The sequence below is a fragment of the Caloenas nicobarica genome, unplaced genomic scaffold (assembly GCF_036013445.1).
Source record: "Caloenas nicobarica isolate bCalNic1 unplaced genomic scaffold, bCalNic1.hap1 Scaffold_86, whole genome shotgun sequence".
NCBI lineage: Eukaryota > Metazoa > Chordata > Aves > Columbiformes > Columbidae > Caloenas > Caloenas nicobarica.
The window spans coordinates 901,873-919,165 of NW_027017719.1; the positions used below are offsets into that span (position 1 = coordinate 901,873).

At 45.8% G+C, this 17,293-nt stretch overlaps 1 protein-coding gene across 1 annotated transcript in view; it reads left to right on the forward strand.

The window, feature by feature from the left end:
- Positions 1-17,293, forward strand: part of LOC136002964 (elongin-B-like) — a 259,764-nt gene that overhangs the window by 237,290 nt on the left and 5,181 nt on the right.

Here is a 17,293-nt window from a genome sequence, read left to right on the forward strand (position 1 = left end):
GAGAGCGGATACATCACCATAGAGACCATAGAGACCCATAGGGACCATACAGACCATAGAGACCCATAGAGACCATAGAGACCATAGAGATCGGATTCATCACCATAGAGACCATAGAGACCATAGAGACCATAGAAACCCATAGAGACCCATAGAGACCATAGAGATCGGATACATCACCATAGAGACCACAGAGACCCATAGGGACCATACAGACCATAGAGACTATAGAGACCCATAGAGACCATAGAGACCATAGAGACACATAGAGACCATAGAGACCATAGAGACCCATAGAGACCATAGAGACCATAGAGACCCATAGAGACCATAGAGACCATAGAGATCGGATACATCACCATAGAGACCATAGAGACCCATAGGGACCATAGAGACCATAGAGATCCATAGAGACCAGAGAGATCGGATACATCACCATAGAGACCATAGAGACCCATAGGGACCATAGAGACCATACAGACCATAGAGACCATAGAGACCATAAAGACCCATAGAGACCATAAAGACCCATAGAGACCATACAGACCATAGAGATCGGATACATCACTATAGAGACCATAAAGACCCATAGGGACCATAGAGACCATAGAGACCATAGAGACCCATAGAGACCATAGAGACCATAGAGATCGGATACATCACCATAGAGACCATAGAGACCCATAGGAACCATGGAGACCCATAGAGACCATAGAGACCCATAGAGACCATAGAGACCCATAGAAACCATAGAGAACATAGAGATCGGATACATCACCATAGAGACCATAGAGACCCATAGGGACCATAGAGACCATAGAGACCCATAGAGACCATAGAGATCGGATACATCACCATAGAGATCATAGAGACCCATAGGGACCATACAGACCATAGAGACCCATAGAGACCATAGAGATCGAATACATCACCATATAGACCCATAGAGACCATAGAGACCCATAGAGACCCATAGAGACCATAGAGACCGTAGAGACCCATAGAGACCATAGAGATCGGATACATCACCATAGAGACCATAGAGACGCATAGGGAGAATAGAGACCATAGAGACCCATAGAGACCCATAGAGACCATAGAGATCGGATACATCACCATAGAGACCATAGAGACCATAAAGACCATAGATATCGGATATTTCACCATGGAGACGATAGAGACCCATACGGACCATAGAGACCATAGAGACCCATAGAGACCATAGAGACCAGATACATCACCATAGAGACCATAGAGACCCATAGGGACCATAGAGACCATACAGACCATTGAGACCATAGAGACCATAAAGACCCATATAGACCATAAAGACCTATAGAGACCATAGAGATCGGATACATCACCATAGAGAACATAGAGACCCATAGGGACCATAGAGACCATAGAGACCATAGAGACCATAGAGACCCATAGAGACCATAGAGACCATAGAGACCATAGGGACCCATAGAGACCATAGAGACCATAGAGATCGGATACATCACCATAGAGACCATAGAGACCCATAGGGACCATAGAGACCCATAGAGACCATAAAGACCCATAGAGACCATAGAGACCCATAGAGACCATAGAGAACATAGAGATCGGATACATCACCATAGAGACCATAGAGACCCATAGGGACCATAGAGACCATAGAGACCCATAGAGACCATAGAGATCGGATACATCACCATAGAGAACATAGAGACCCATAGAGACCATAGAGATCGGATACATCACCATAGAGACCATAGACACCCATAGGGACCATACAGACCATAGAGACCCATAGAGACCATAGAGATGGAATACATCACCATATAGACCCATAGAGACCATAGAGACCCATAGAGACCCATAGGGACCATAGAGACCACAGAGACCCATAGAGACCATAGAGACCATAGAGATCGGATTCATCACCATAGAGACCATAGAGACCATAGAGACCATAGAAACCCATAGAGACCATAGAGACCATAGAGACCCATAGAGACCATAGAGATCGGATACATCACCATAGAGACCATAGAGACCCATAGGGACCCTACAGACCATAGAGACCCATAGAGACCATAGAGATCGGATACATCACCATAGAGACCATAGAGACCCATAGGGACCATACAGACCATAGAGACCCATAGAGACCATAGAGACCATAGAGATCGAATACATCACCATAGAGACCATAGAGACCCATAGAGACCATAGAGACCCATAGAGACCATAGAGACCATAGAGATCGGATACATCATCATAGAGACCATAGAGACCCATAGGGACCATAGAGACCCATAAGGACCATAGAGACCCAGAGAGACCATAGAGACCATAGAGACACATAGAGACCATAGAGACCCATAGAGACCATAGAGGTCGGATACATCACCATAGAGACCATAGAGACCCATAGGGACCATAGAGACCCATAGAGACCAGAGAGATCGGATACATCACCATAGAGACCATAGAGACCCATAGGGACCATAGAGACCATACAGACCATAGAGACCATAGAGATCATAAAGTCCCATAGAGACCATAAAGACCCATAGAGACCATAGAGATCGGATACATCACCATAGAGACCATAAAGACCCATAGGGACCATAGAGACCATAGAGACCCATAGAGACCATAGAGATCGGATACATCACCATAGAGACCATAGAGACCCATAGGGACCATACAGAGCATAGAGACCCATAGAGACAAAAAAGACCATAGATATCGGATACATCACCATGGAGACCATAGAGACCCATAGGGACCATAGAGACCATAGATACCCATAGAGACCATAGAGACCGGATACATCACCATAGAGTCCATAGAGACCCATAGGGACCATAGAGACCATAGAGACCATAGAGACCCATAGAGACCATAGAGACCATAGAGATCGGATACATCACGATAGAGACCATAGAGACCCATAGGGACCATAGAGACCATAGAGATAGGATTCATCACCATAGAGACCATAGAGACCATAGAAACCCATAGAGACCGGATACATCACCATAGAGACCACAGAGACCCATAGGGACCCTAGAGACCATAGAGACCGGATACATCACCATAGAGACCATAGATACCCATAGGGACCATAGAGACCATAGAGGCCATAGAGATCGGATTCATCACCATAGAGACTATAGAGACCATAGAGACCATAGAAACCCATAGAGACCGTATACATCACCATAGAGACCACAAAGACCCATAGGGACCATAGAGACCATAGAGACTCATAGAGACCATAGAGATCGGATACATCACCATAGAGACCATAGAGACCATAGAGACCATAGAGAACATAGAGACCATAGAGAGCGGATACATCACCATAGAGACCCAAGAGACCCATAGAGACCATAGAGACCATAGAGATCGGATTCATCACCATAGAGACCATAGAGACCATAGAGACCATAGAAACCCATAGAGACCCATAGAGACCATAGAGATCGGATACATCACCATAGAGACCACAGAGACCCATAGGGACCATACAGACCATAGAGACCCATAGAGACCATAGAGACACATAGAGACCATAGAGACCATAGAGATCATAGAGACCATAGAGACCCATAGAGACCATAGAGACCATAGAGACCCATAGAGACCATAGAGACCATAGAGATCGGATACATCACCACAGAGACCATAGAGACCCATAGGGACCATAGAGACCATAGAGACCCATAGGGACCATAGAGACCATAGAGACACATAGAGACCATAGAGACCCATAGAGACCATAGAGACCATAGAGATCGGATACATCACCATAGAGACCATAGAGACCCATAGGGACCATAGAGACCATAGAGATCCATAGAGACCAGAGAGACCGGATACATCACCATAGAGACCATAGAGACCCATAGGGACCATAGAGACCATAGAGACACATAGAGACCATAGAGACCCATAGAGACCATAGAGACCATAGAGATCGGATACATCACCATACAGACCATAGAGACCCTAGAGACCATAAAGACCCATAGAGGCCATAAAGACCCATAGAGACCATACAGACCATAGAGATCGGATACATCACCATAGAGACCATAAAGACCCATAGGGACCATAGAGACCATAGAGACCATAGAGACCATAGGGACCCATAGAGACCATAGAGACCATAGAGATCGGATACATCACCATAGAGACCATAGAGACCCATAGGGACCATAGAGACCAAAGAGACCCATAGAGACCATAGAGATCGGATACATCACCATAGAGATCATAGAGACCCATAGGGACCATACAGACCATAGAGACCCATAGAGACCATAGAGATCGAATACATCACCATATAGACCCATAGAGACCATAGAGACCCATAGAGACCCATAGAGACCATAGAGACCATAGAGACCCATAGAGACCATAGAGACCATAGAGATCGGATACATCACCATAGAGACCATAGAGACACATAGGGACCATAGAGACCATAGAGATCGGATACATCACCATAGAGACCACAGAGACCCATAGGGACCATACAGACCATAGAGACTATAGAGACCCATAGAGACCATAGAGACCCATAGAGACCATAGAGACACATAGAGACCATAGAGACCATAGAGACCATAGAGACGCATAGAGACCATAGAGACCATAGAGACCCATAGAGACCATAGAGACCATAGAGATCGGATACATCACCACAGAGACCATAGAGACCCATAGGGACCATAGAGACCATAGAGACCCATAGGGACCATAGAGACCATAGAGACACATAGAGACCATAGAGACCCATAGAGACCATAGAGACCATAGAGATCGGATACATCACCATAGAGACCATAGAGACCCATAGGGACCATAGAGACCAAAGAGATCCATAGAGACCCATAGGGACCATACAGACCATAGAGACCCATAGAGACCATAGAGACCATAGAGATCGAATACATCACCATAGAGACCATAGAGACCCATAGAGACCATAGAGACCCATAGAGACCATAGAGACCCATAGAGACCATAGAGATCGGATACATCACCATAGAGACTACAGAGACCCATAGAGACCCATAGAGACCATAGAGACCCATAGAGACCATAGAGACCATAGGGACCCAGAGAGACCATAGAGACCATAGAGACCCATAGAGACCATAGAGACCATAGAGATCAGATACATCACCATAGAGACCATAGAGACCCATAGGGACCATAGAGACCCATAGAAACCATAGAGACCCATAGAGACCATAGAGACCATAGAGATCGAATACATCACCATAGAGACTATAGAGACCCATAGAGACCATAGAGACCCATAGAGAGCATAGAGACAAATAGAGACCATAGAGACCATAGAGACCATAGAGACCATAGAGACCCATAGAGACCATAGAGACCATAGAGACCCATAGAGTCCATAGAGACCGGAAACATCACCATAGAGACCTTAGAGACCCATAGGGACCATAGAGACCATAGAGACCCATAGAGACGATAGAGACCCATAGAGACCATAGAGACCATAGAGACACATAGAGACCATAGAGACCCATAGAGACCATAGAGACTCTAGAGATCGGATACATCACCATAGAGACCTTAGAGACCCATAGGGACCATAGAGACCATAGAGACCCATAGAGACCATAGAGACCCATAGAGACCATAGAGACACATAGAGACCATAGAGACCCATAGAGGCCATAGAGACCATAGAGATCGGATACATCACCATAGAGAGCAGAGAGACCCATAGGGACCATAGAGACCATAGAGATCCATAGAGACCAGAGAGATCGGATACATCACCATAGAGACCATAGAGACACATAGGGACCATAGAGACCATACAGACCATAGAGACCCTAGAGACCATAAAGACCCATAGAGACCATAAAGACGCATAGAGACCATAGAGACCATAGAGATCGGATACATCACCATAGAGACCATAAAGACTCATAGGCACCATAGAGACCATAGAGACCATAGAGACCATAGGGACCCATAGAGACCATAGAGACCATAGAGATCGGATACATCACCATAGAGACCATAGAGACCCATAGGGACCATAGAGACCCATAGAGACCATAGAGACCCATAGAGACCATAGAGACCCATAGAGACCATAGAGAACATAGAGATCGGATACATCACCATAGAGACCATAGAGACCCATAGGGAACATAGAGACCATAGAGACCCATAGAGACCATAGAGATCGGATACATCACCATAGAGACCATAGAGACCCATAGAAACCATAGAGATCGGATACATCACCATAGAGACCATAGAGACCCATAGGGACCATACAGACCATAGAGACCCATAGAGACCATAGAGACCGAATACATCACCATAGAGACCATAGAGACCCATAGAGACCATAGAGACCCATAGGACCATAGAGACACATAGAGACCATAGAGACCATAGAGACCCATAGAGACCATAGAGACCATAGAGACCCATAGAGACCACAGAGACCATACAGATCGGATACATCACCATAGAGACCATAGAGACCCATAGGGACCATAGAGACCATAGGGACCCATAGAGACCATAGAGACCCATAGAGACCATAGAGACCATAGAGACACATAGAGACCATAGAGACCCATAGAGACCATAGAGATCGGATACATCACCATAGAGACCATATTGACCCATAGGGACCACAGAGACCATAGAGACCCATAGAGACCAGTGAGATCGGATACATCACCATAGAGACCATAGAGACCCATAGGGACCATAGAGACCATACAGACCATAGAGACCATAGAGATCATAAAGTCCCATAGAGACCATAAAGACCCATAGAGACCATAGAGACCATAGAGATCGGATACATCACCATAGAGACCATAAAGACCCATAGGGACCATAGAGACCATAGAGACCATAGAGACCCATAGAGACCATAGAGATCGGATACATCACCATAGAGACCATAGAGACCCATAGGGACCATAGAGACCCATAGAGACCATAGAGACCCATAGAGACCCATAGAGACCATAGAGATCGGATACATCACCATAGAGACCATAGAGACCCTTAGGGACCATAGAGACCATAGAAACCCATAGAGACCATAGAGATCGGATACATCACCATAGAGACCATAGAGACCCATAGGGACCATACAGACCATAGAGACCCATAGAGACCATAGAGACCATAGAGATCGACTACATCACCATAGAGACCCATAGAGACCATAGAGACCCATAGAGACCATAGAGACCCATAGAGACCATATAGACCATAGAGACCCATAGAGACCGTAGGGACCATAGAGACCATAGAGACCATAGAGACCCATAGAGACCATAGAGACCATAGAGATCGGATACATCACCATAGAGACCATAGAGACCCATAGGGACCATAGAGACCATAGAGACCCATAGAGACCATAGAGATCGGATTCATCACCATAGAGACCATAGAGACCCATAGGGACCATACAGAGCATAGAGACCCATAGAGACCCATAGAGACCATAGAGACCATAGAGATCGGATATATCACCATAGAGACCATAGAGACCCATAGGGACCATAGAGACCATAGAGATAGGATTCATCACCATAGAGACCATAGAGACCATAGAAACCCATAGAGACCGGATACATCACCATAGAGACCACAGAGACCCATAGGGACCATAGAGACCATAGAGATTGGATACTTCACCATAGAGACCATAGAGACCCATAGAGACCATAGAGACCATAGAGACCATAGAGACCGGATAAATCACCATAGAGACCATAGAGACCCATAGGGACCATAGAGACCATAGAGGCCATAGAGATCGGATTCATCACCATAGAGACTATAGAGACCATAGAGACCATAGAAACCCATAGAGACCGTATACATCACCATAGAGACCACAAAGACCCATAGGGACCATAGAGACCCATAGAGACCATAGAGATCGGATACATCACCATAGAGACCATAGAGACCATAGAGAACATGGAGACCATAGAGAGCGGATACATCACCATAGAGACCATAGAGACCCATAGGGACCATACAGACCATAGAGACCCATAGAGACCATAGAGACCATAGAGATCGGATTCATCACCATAGAGACCATAGAGACCATAGAGACCATAGAAACCCATAGAGACCATAGAGACACATAGAGACCATAGAGATCGGATACATCACCATAGAGACCACAGAGACCCATAGGGACCATACAGACCATAGAGACTATAGAGACCCAAAGAGAGCATAGAGACCCATAGAGACCATAGAGACACATAGAGACCATAGAGACCATAGAGACCATAGAGACCCATAGAGACCATAGAGACCATAGAGACCCATAGGGACCATAGAGACCATAGAGACCCATAGAGACCATAGAGACCCATAGGGACCATAGAGACCATAGAGACACATAGAGACCATAGAGACCATAGAGAACATAGAGACCATAGAGAGCGGATACATCACCATAGAGACCATAGAGACCCGTAGGGACCATACAGACCATAGAGACCCATAGAGACCATAGAGACCATAGAGATCGGATACATCACCATAGAGACCATAGAGACCATAGAGACCATAGAAACCCATAGAGACCATAGAGACCCATAGAGACCATAGAGATCGGATACATCACCATAGAGACTATAGAGACCCATAGGGACCCTACAGACCATAGAGACCCATAGAGACCATAGAGATCGGATACATCACCATAGAGACCATAGAGACCCATAGGGACCATACAGACCATAGAGACCCATAGAGACCATAGAGACCATAGAGATCGAATACATCACCATAGAGACTACAGAGACCCATAGAGACCCATAGAGACCATAGAGACCCATAGAGACCATAGAGACCATAGAGACCCAGAGAGACCATAGAGACCATAGAGACCCATAGAGACCATAGAGACCATAGAGATCGGATACATCACCATAGAGACCATAGAGACCCATAGGGACCATAGAGACCATAGAGACCCATAGAGACCATAGAGACCCATAGAGACCATAGAGATCGAATACATCACCATAGAGATTATAGAGACCCATAGAGACCATAGAGACCCATAGAGACCCATAGAGACCATAGAGACCCATAGAGAGCATAGAGACCCATAGAGACCATAGAGACCATAGAGACACATAGAGACCATAGAGACCCATAGAGACCATAGAGACCCATAGGGACCATAGAGACCCATAGGGACCATAGAGACCGATAGAGACCATAGAGACCCATAGGACCATAGAGAACATAGAGATCGGATACATCACCATAGAGACCATAGAGACCCATAGGGACCATAGAGACCATAGAGACCCATAGAGACCATAGAGATCGGATACATCACCATAGAGAACATAGACACCCATAGAGACCATAGAGATCGGATACATCACCATAGAGACCATAGAGACCCATAGGGACCATACAGAGCATAGAGACCCATAGAGACCATAGAGATCGAATACATCACCATATAGACCCATAGAGACCATAGAGACCCATAGAGACCCATAGGGACCATACAGACCCATAGAGACCATAGAGACCATAGAGATCGGATTCATCACCATAGAGACCATAGAGACCATAGAGACCATAGAAACCCATAGAGACCATAGAGACCATAGAGACCCATAGAGACCATAGAGATCGGATACATCACCATAGAGACCATAGAGACCCACAGGGACCCTACAGACCATAGAGACCCATAGAGACCATAGAGATCGGATACATCACCATAGAGACCATAGAGGCCCATAGGGACCATAGAGACCATAGAGACCCAGAGAGACCATAGAGACCATAGAGATCGAATACATCACCATAGAGACCATAGAGACCATAGAGACCCATAGAGACCATAGAGACACATAGAGACCATAGAGACCATAGAGACCCATAGAGACCATAGAGACCATAGAGACCCATAGAGACCATAGAGACCATAGAGTTCGGATACATCACCATAGAGACCATAGAGACCCATAGGGACCATAGAGACCATAGAGACCCATAGAGACCATAGAGACCCATAGAGACCATAGAGACCATAGAGACACATAGAGACCATAGAGACCCATAGAGACCATAGAGATCGGATACATCACCATAGAGACCATAGAGACCCATAGGGACCATAGAGACCATAGAGACCCATAGAGACCATAGAGACCCATAGAGACCATAGAGACCCATAGAGACCATAAGGACCATAGAGACCATAGAGATCGAATACATCACCATAGAGACCCATAGAGACCATAGAGACCCATAGAGACCATAGAGACCATAGAGACCCATAGAGACCATAGAGACCATAGAGACCATAGAGACCCATAGAGACCATAGAGACCATAGAGATCGGATACATCACCATAGAGACCATAGAGACCCATAGGGACCATAGAGACCATAGAGACCCATAGAGACCATAGAGATCGGATACATCACCATAGAGACCATAGAGACCCATAGGGACCATACAGAGCATAGAGACCCATAGAGACAATAAAGACCATAGATATCGGATACATCACCATGGAAACCATAGAGACCCATAGGGACCATAGAGACCATAGAGACCCATAGAGACCGGATACATCACCATAGAGACCATAGAGACCCATAGGGACCATAGAGACCCATAGAGACCATAGAGAACATAGAGATCGGATACATCACCATAGAGACCATAGAGACCCATAGGGACCATAGAGACAATAGAGATAGGATTCATCACCATAGAGACCATAGAGACCATAGAAACCCATAGAGACCGGATACATCACCATAGAGACCACAGAGACCCATAGGGACCATAGAGACCATAGAGACCATAGAGATTGGATACTTCACCATAGAGACCATAGAGACCCATAGAGACCATAGAGACCATAGAGACCGGATACATCACCATAGAGACCATAGAGACCCATAGGGACCATAGAGACCATAGAGGCCATAGAGTTCGGATTCATCACCATAGAGACTATAGAGACCATAGAGACCATAGAAACCCATAGAGACCGTATACATCACCATAGAGACCACAAAGACCCATAGGGACCATAGAGACCATAGGGACTCATAGAGACCATAGAGATCGGATACATCACCATAGAGACCATAGAGACCATAGAGACCATAGAGAACATAGAGACCATAGAGAGCGGATACATCACCATAGAGACCATAGAGACCCATAGGGACCATACAGACCATAGAGACCCATAGAGACCATAGAGACCATAGAGATCGGATTCATCACCATAGAGACCATAGAGACCATAGAGACCATAGAAACCCATAGAGACCCATAGAGACCATAGAGATCGGATACATCACCATAGAGACCACAGGGACCCATAGGGACCATACAGACCATAGAGACTATAGAGACCCATAGAGACCATAGAGACCATAGAGACCCATAGAGACCATAGAGACCATAGAGACCCATAGAGACCATAGAGACCATAGAGATCGGATACATCACCATAGAGACCATAGAGACCCATAGGGACCATAGAGACCATAGAGATCCATAGAGACCAGAGAGATCGGATACATCACCATAGAGACCATAGAGACCCATAGGGACCATAGAGACCATACAGACCATAGAGACCATAGAGACCATAAAGACCCATAGAGACCATAAAGACCCATAGAGACCATACAGACCATAGAGATCGGATACATCACTATAGAGACCATAAAGACCCATAGGGACCATAGAGACCATAGAGACCATAGAGACCCATAGAGACCATAGAGACCATAGAGATCGGATACATCACCATAGAGACCATAGAGACCCATAGGAACCATGGAGACCCATAGAGACCATAGAGACCCATAGAGACCATAGAGACCCATAGAAACCATAGAGAGCATAGAGATCGGATACATCACCATAGAGACCATAGAGACCCATAGGGACCATAGAGACCATAGAGACCCATAGAGACCATAGAGATCGGATACATCACCATAGAGATCATAGAGACCCATAGGGACCATACAGACCATAGAGACCCATAGAGACCATAGAGATCGAATACATCACCATATAGACCCATAGAGACCATAGAGACCCATAGAGACCCATAGAGACCATAGAGACCGTAGAGACCCATAGAGACCATAGAGATCGGATACATCACCATAGAGACCATAGAGACGCATAGGGAGAATAGAGACCATAGAGACCCATAGAGACCCATAGAGACCATAGAGATCGGATACATCACCATAGAGACCATAGAGACCATAAAGACCATAGATATCGGATACATCACCATGGAGACCATAGAGACCCATAGGGACCATAGAGACCATAGAGACCCATAGAGACCATAGAGACCGGATACATCACCATAGAGACCATAGAGACCCATAGGGACCATAGAGACCATACAGACCATTGAGACCATAGAGACCATAAAGACCCATAGAGACCATAAAGACCCATAGAGACCATAGAGATCGGATACATCACCATAGAGACCATAGAGACCCATAGGGACCATAGAGACCATAGAGACCATAGAGACCATAGAGACCCATAGAGACCATAGAGACCATAGAGACCATAGGGACCCATAGAGACCATAGAGACCATAGAGATCGGATACATCACCATAGAGACCATAGAGACCCATAGGGACCATAGAGACCCATAGAGACCATAGAGACCCATAGAGACCATAGAGACCCATAGAGACCATAGAGAACATAGAGATCGGATACATCACCATAGAGACCATAGAGACCCATAGGGACCATAGAGACCATAGAGACCCATAGAGACCATAGAGATCGGATACATCACCATAGAGAACATAGAGACCCATAGAGACCATAGAGATCGGATACATCACCATAGAGACCATAGACACCCATAGGGACCATACAGACCATAGAGACCCATAGAGACCATAGAGATGGAATACATCACCATATAGACCCATAGAGACCATAGAGACCCATAGAGACCCATAGGGACCATAGAGACCACAGAGACCCATAGAGACCATAGAGACCATAGAGATCGGATTCATCACCATAGAGACCATAGAGACCATAGAGACCATAGAAACCCATAGAGACCATAGAGACCATAGAGACCCATAGAGACCATAGAGATCGGATACATCACCATAGAGACCATAGAGACCCATAGGGACCCTACAGACCATAGAGACCCATAGAGACCATAGAGATCGGATACATCACCATAGAGACCATAGAGACCCATAGGGACCATACAGACCATAGAGACCCATAGAGACCATAGAGACCATAGAGATCGAATACATCACCATAGAGACCATAGAGACCCATAGAGACCATAGAGACCCATAGAGACCATAGAGACACATAGAGACCATAGAGACCATAGAGACCCATAGAGACCATAGAGACCATAGAGATCGGATACATCACCATAGAGACCATAGAGACCCATAGGGACCATAGAGACCCATAGGGACCATAGAGACCCAGAGAGACCATAGAGACCATAGAGACACATAGAGACCATAGAGACCCATAGAGACCATAGAGGTCGGATACAACACCATAGAGACCATAGAGACCCATAGGGACCATAGAGACCATAGAGACCCATAGAGACCAGAGAGATCGGATACATCACCATAGAGACCATAGAGACCCATAGGGACCATAGAGACCATACAGACCATAGAGACCATAGAGATCATAAAGTCCCATAGAGACCATAAAGACCCATAGAGACCATAGAGACCATAGAGATCGGATACATCACCATAGAGACCATAAAGACCCATAGGGACCATAGAGACCATAGAGACCCATAGAGACCATAGAGATCGGATACATCACCATAGAGACCATAGAGACCCATAGGGACCATACAGAGCATAGAGACCCATAGAGACAAAAAAGACCATAGATATCGGATACATCACCATGGAGACCATAGAGACCCATAGGGACCATAGAGACCATAGATACCCATAGAGACCATAGAGACCGGATACATCACCATAGAGTCCATAGAGACCCATAGGGACCATAGAGACCATAGAGACCATAGAGACCCATAGAGACCATAGAGACCATAGAGATCGGATACATCACCATAGAGACCATAGGGACCCATAGGGACCATAGAGACCATAGAGATAGGATTCATCACCATAGAGACCATAGAGACCATAGAAACCCATAGAGACCGGATACATCACCATAGAGACCACAGAGACCCATAGGGACCATAGAGACCATAGAGACCATAGAGATTGGATACTTCACCATAGAGACCATAGAGACCCATAGAGACCATAGAGACCGGATACATCACCATAGAGACCATAGATACCCATAGGGACCATAGAGACCATAGAGGCCATAGAGATCGGATTCATCACCATAGAGACTATAGAGACCATAGAGACCATAGAAACCCATAGAGACCGTATACATCACCATAGAGACCACAAAGACCCATAGGGACCATAGAGACCATAGAGACTCATAGAGACCATAGAGATCGGATGCATCACCATAGAGACCATAGAGACCATAGAGACCATAGAGAACATAGAGACCATAGAGAGCGGATACATCACCATAGAGACCATAGAGACCCATAGAGACCATAGAGACCATAGAAATCGGATTCATCACCATAGAGACCATAGAGACCATAGAGACCATAGAAACCCATAGAGACCCATAGAGACCATAGAGATCGGATACATCACCATAGAGACCACAGAGACCCATAGGGACCATACAGACCATAGAGACCCATAGAGACCATAGAGACACATAGAGACCATAGAGACCATAGAGACCATAGAGACCCATAGAGACCATAGAGACCATAGAGACCCATAGAGACCATAGAGACCATAGAGATCGGATACATCACCACAGAGACCATAGAGACCCATAGGGACCATAGAGACCATAGAGACCCATAGGGACCATAGAGACCATAGAGACACATAGAGACCATAGAGACCCATAGAGACCATAGAGACCATAGAGATCGGATACATCACCATAGAGACCATAGAGACCCATAGGGACCATAGAGACCATAGAGATCCATAGAGACCAGAGAGACCGGATACATCACCATAGAGACCATAGAGACCCATAGGGACCATAGAGACCATACAGACCATAGAGACCCTAGAGACCATAAAGACCCATAGAGGCCATAAAGACCCATAGAGACCATACAGACCATAGAGATCGGATACATCACCATAGAGACCATAAAGACCCATAGGGACCATAGAGACCATAGAGACCATAGAGACCATAGGGACCCATAGAGACCATAGAGACCATAGAGATCGGATACATCACCATAGAGACCATAGAGACCCATAGGGACCATAGAGACCATAGAGACCCATAGAGACCATAGAGATCGGATATATCACCATAGAGATCATAGAGACCCATAGGGACCATACAGACCATAGAGACCCATAGAGACCATAGAGATCGAATACATCACCATATAGACCCATAGAGACCATAGAGACCCATAGAGACCCATAGAGACCATAGAGACCCATAGAGACCATAGAGACCATAGAGATCGGATACATCACCATAGAGACCATAGAGACACATAGGGACCATAGAGACCATAGAGATCGGATTCATCACCATAGAGACCATAGAGACCATAGAGACCATAGAAACCCATAGAGACCCATAGAGACCATAGAGATCGGATACATCACCATAGAGACCACAGAGACCCATAGGGACCATACAGACCATAGAGACTATAGAGACCCATAGAGACCATAGAGACCCATAGAGACCATAGAGACACATAGAGACCATAGAGACCATAGAGACCATAGAGACCCATAGAGACCATAGAGACCATAGAGACCCATAGAGACCATAGAGACCGGATACATCACCACAGAGACCATAGAGACCCATAGGGACCATAGAGACCATAGAGACCCATAGACCATAGAGACCATAGAGACACATAGAGACCATAGAGACCCATAGAGACCATAGAGATCGGATACATCACCATAGAGACCATAGAGACCCATAGGGACCATAGAGACCATAGAGATCCATAGAGACCAGAGAGACCGGATACATCACCATAGAGACCATAGAGACCCATAGGGACCATAGAGACCATACAGACCATAGAGACCCTAGAGGCCATAAAGACCCATAGAGGCCATAAAGACCCATAGAGACCATACAGACGATAGAGATCGGATACATCACCATAGAGACCATAAAGACCCATAGGGACCATAGAGACCATAGAGACCATAGGGACCCATAGAGACCATAGAGACCATAGAGATCGGATACATCACCATAGAGACCATAGAGACCCATGGGGACCATAGAGACCATAGAGACCCATAGAGACCATAGAGATCGGATACATCACCATAGAGATCATAGAGACCCATAGGGACCATACAGACCATAGAGACCCATAGAGACCATAGAGATCGTATACATCACCATATAGACCCATAGAGACCATAGAGACCCATAGAGACCCATAGAGACCATAGAGACCATAGAGACCCATAGAGACCATAGAGACGATAGAGATCGGATACATCACCATAGAGACCATAGAGACACATAGGGACCATAGAGACCATAGAGACCCATAGAGACCCATAGAGACCATAGAGATCGGATACATCACCATGGAGACCATAGAGACCCATAGGGACCATAGAGACCATAGAGACCCATAGAGACCGGATACATCACCATAGAGACCATAGAGACCCATAGGGACCATAGAGACCATACAGACCATTGAGACCATAGAGACCATAAAGACCCATAGAGACCATAAAGACCCATAGAGACCATAGAGACCATAGAGATCGGATACATCACCATAGAGACCATAGAGACCCATAGGGACCATAGAGACCATAGAGACCATAGAGATAGGATTCATCACCATAGAGACCATAGAGACCATAGAGACCATAGAAACCCATAGAGACCGGATACATCACCATAGAGACCACAGAGACCCATAGGGACCATAGAGACCATAGAGATTGGATACTTCACCATAGAGACCATAGAGACCCATAGAGACCATAGAGACCATAGAGACCATAGAGACCGGATACATCACCATAGAGACCATAGAGACCCATAGGGACCACAGAGACCATAGAGGCCATAGATACCATAGAGAACATAGAGA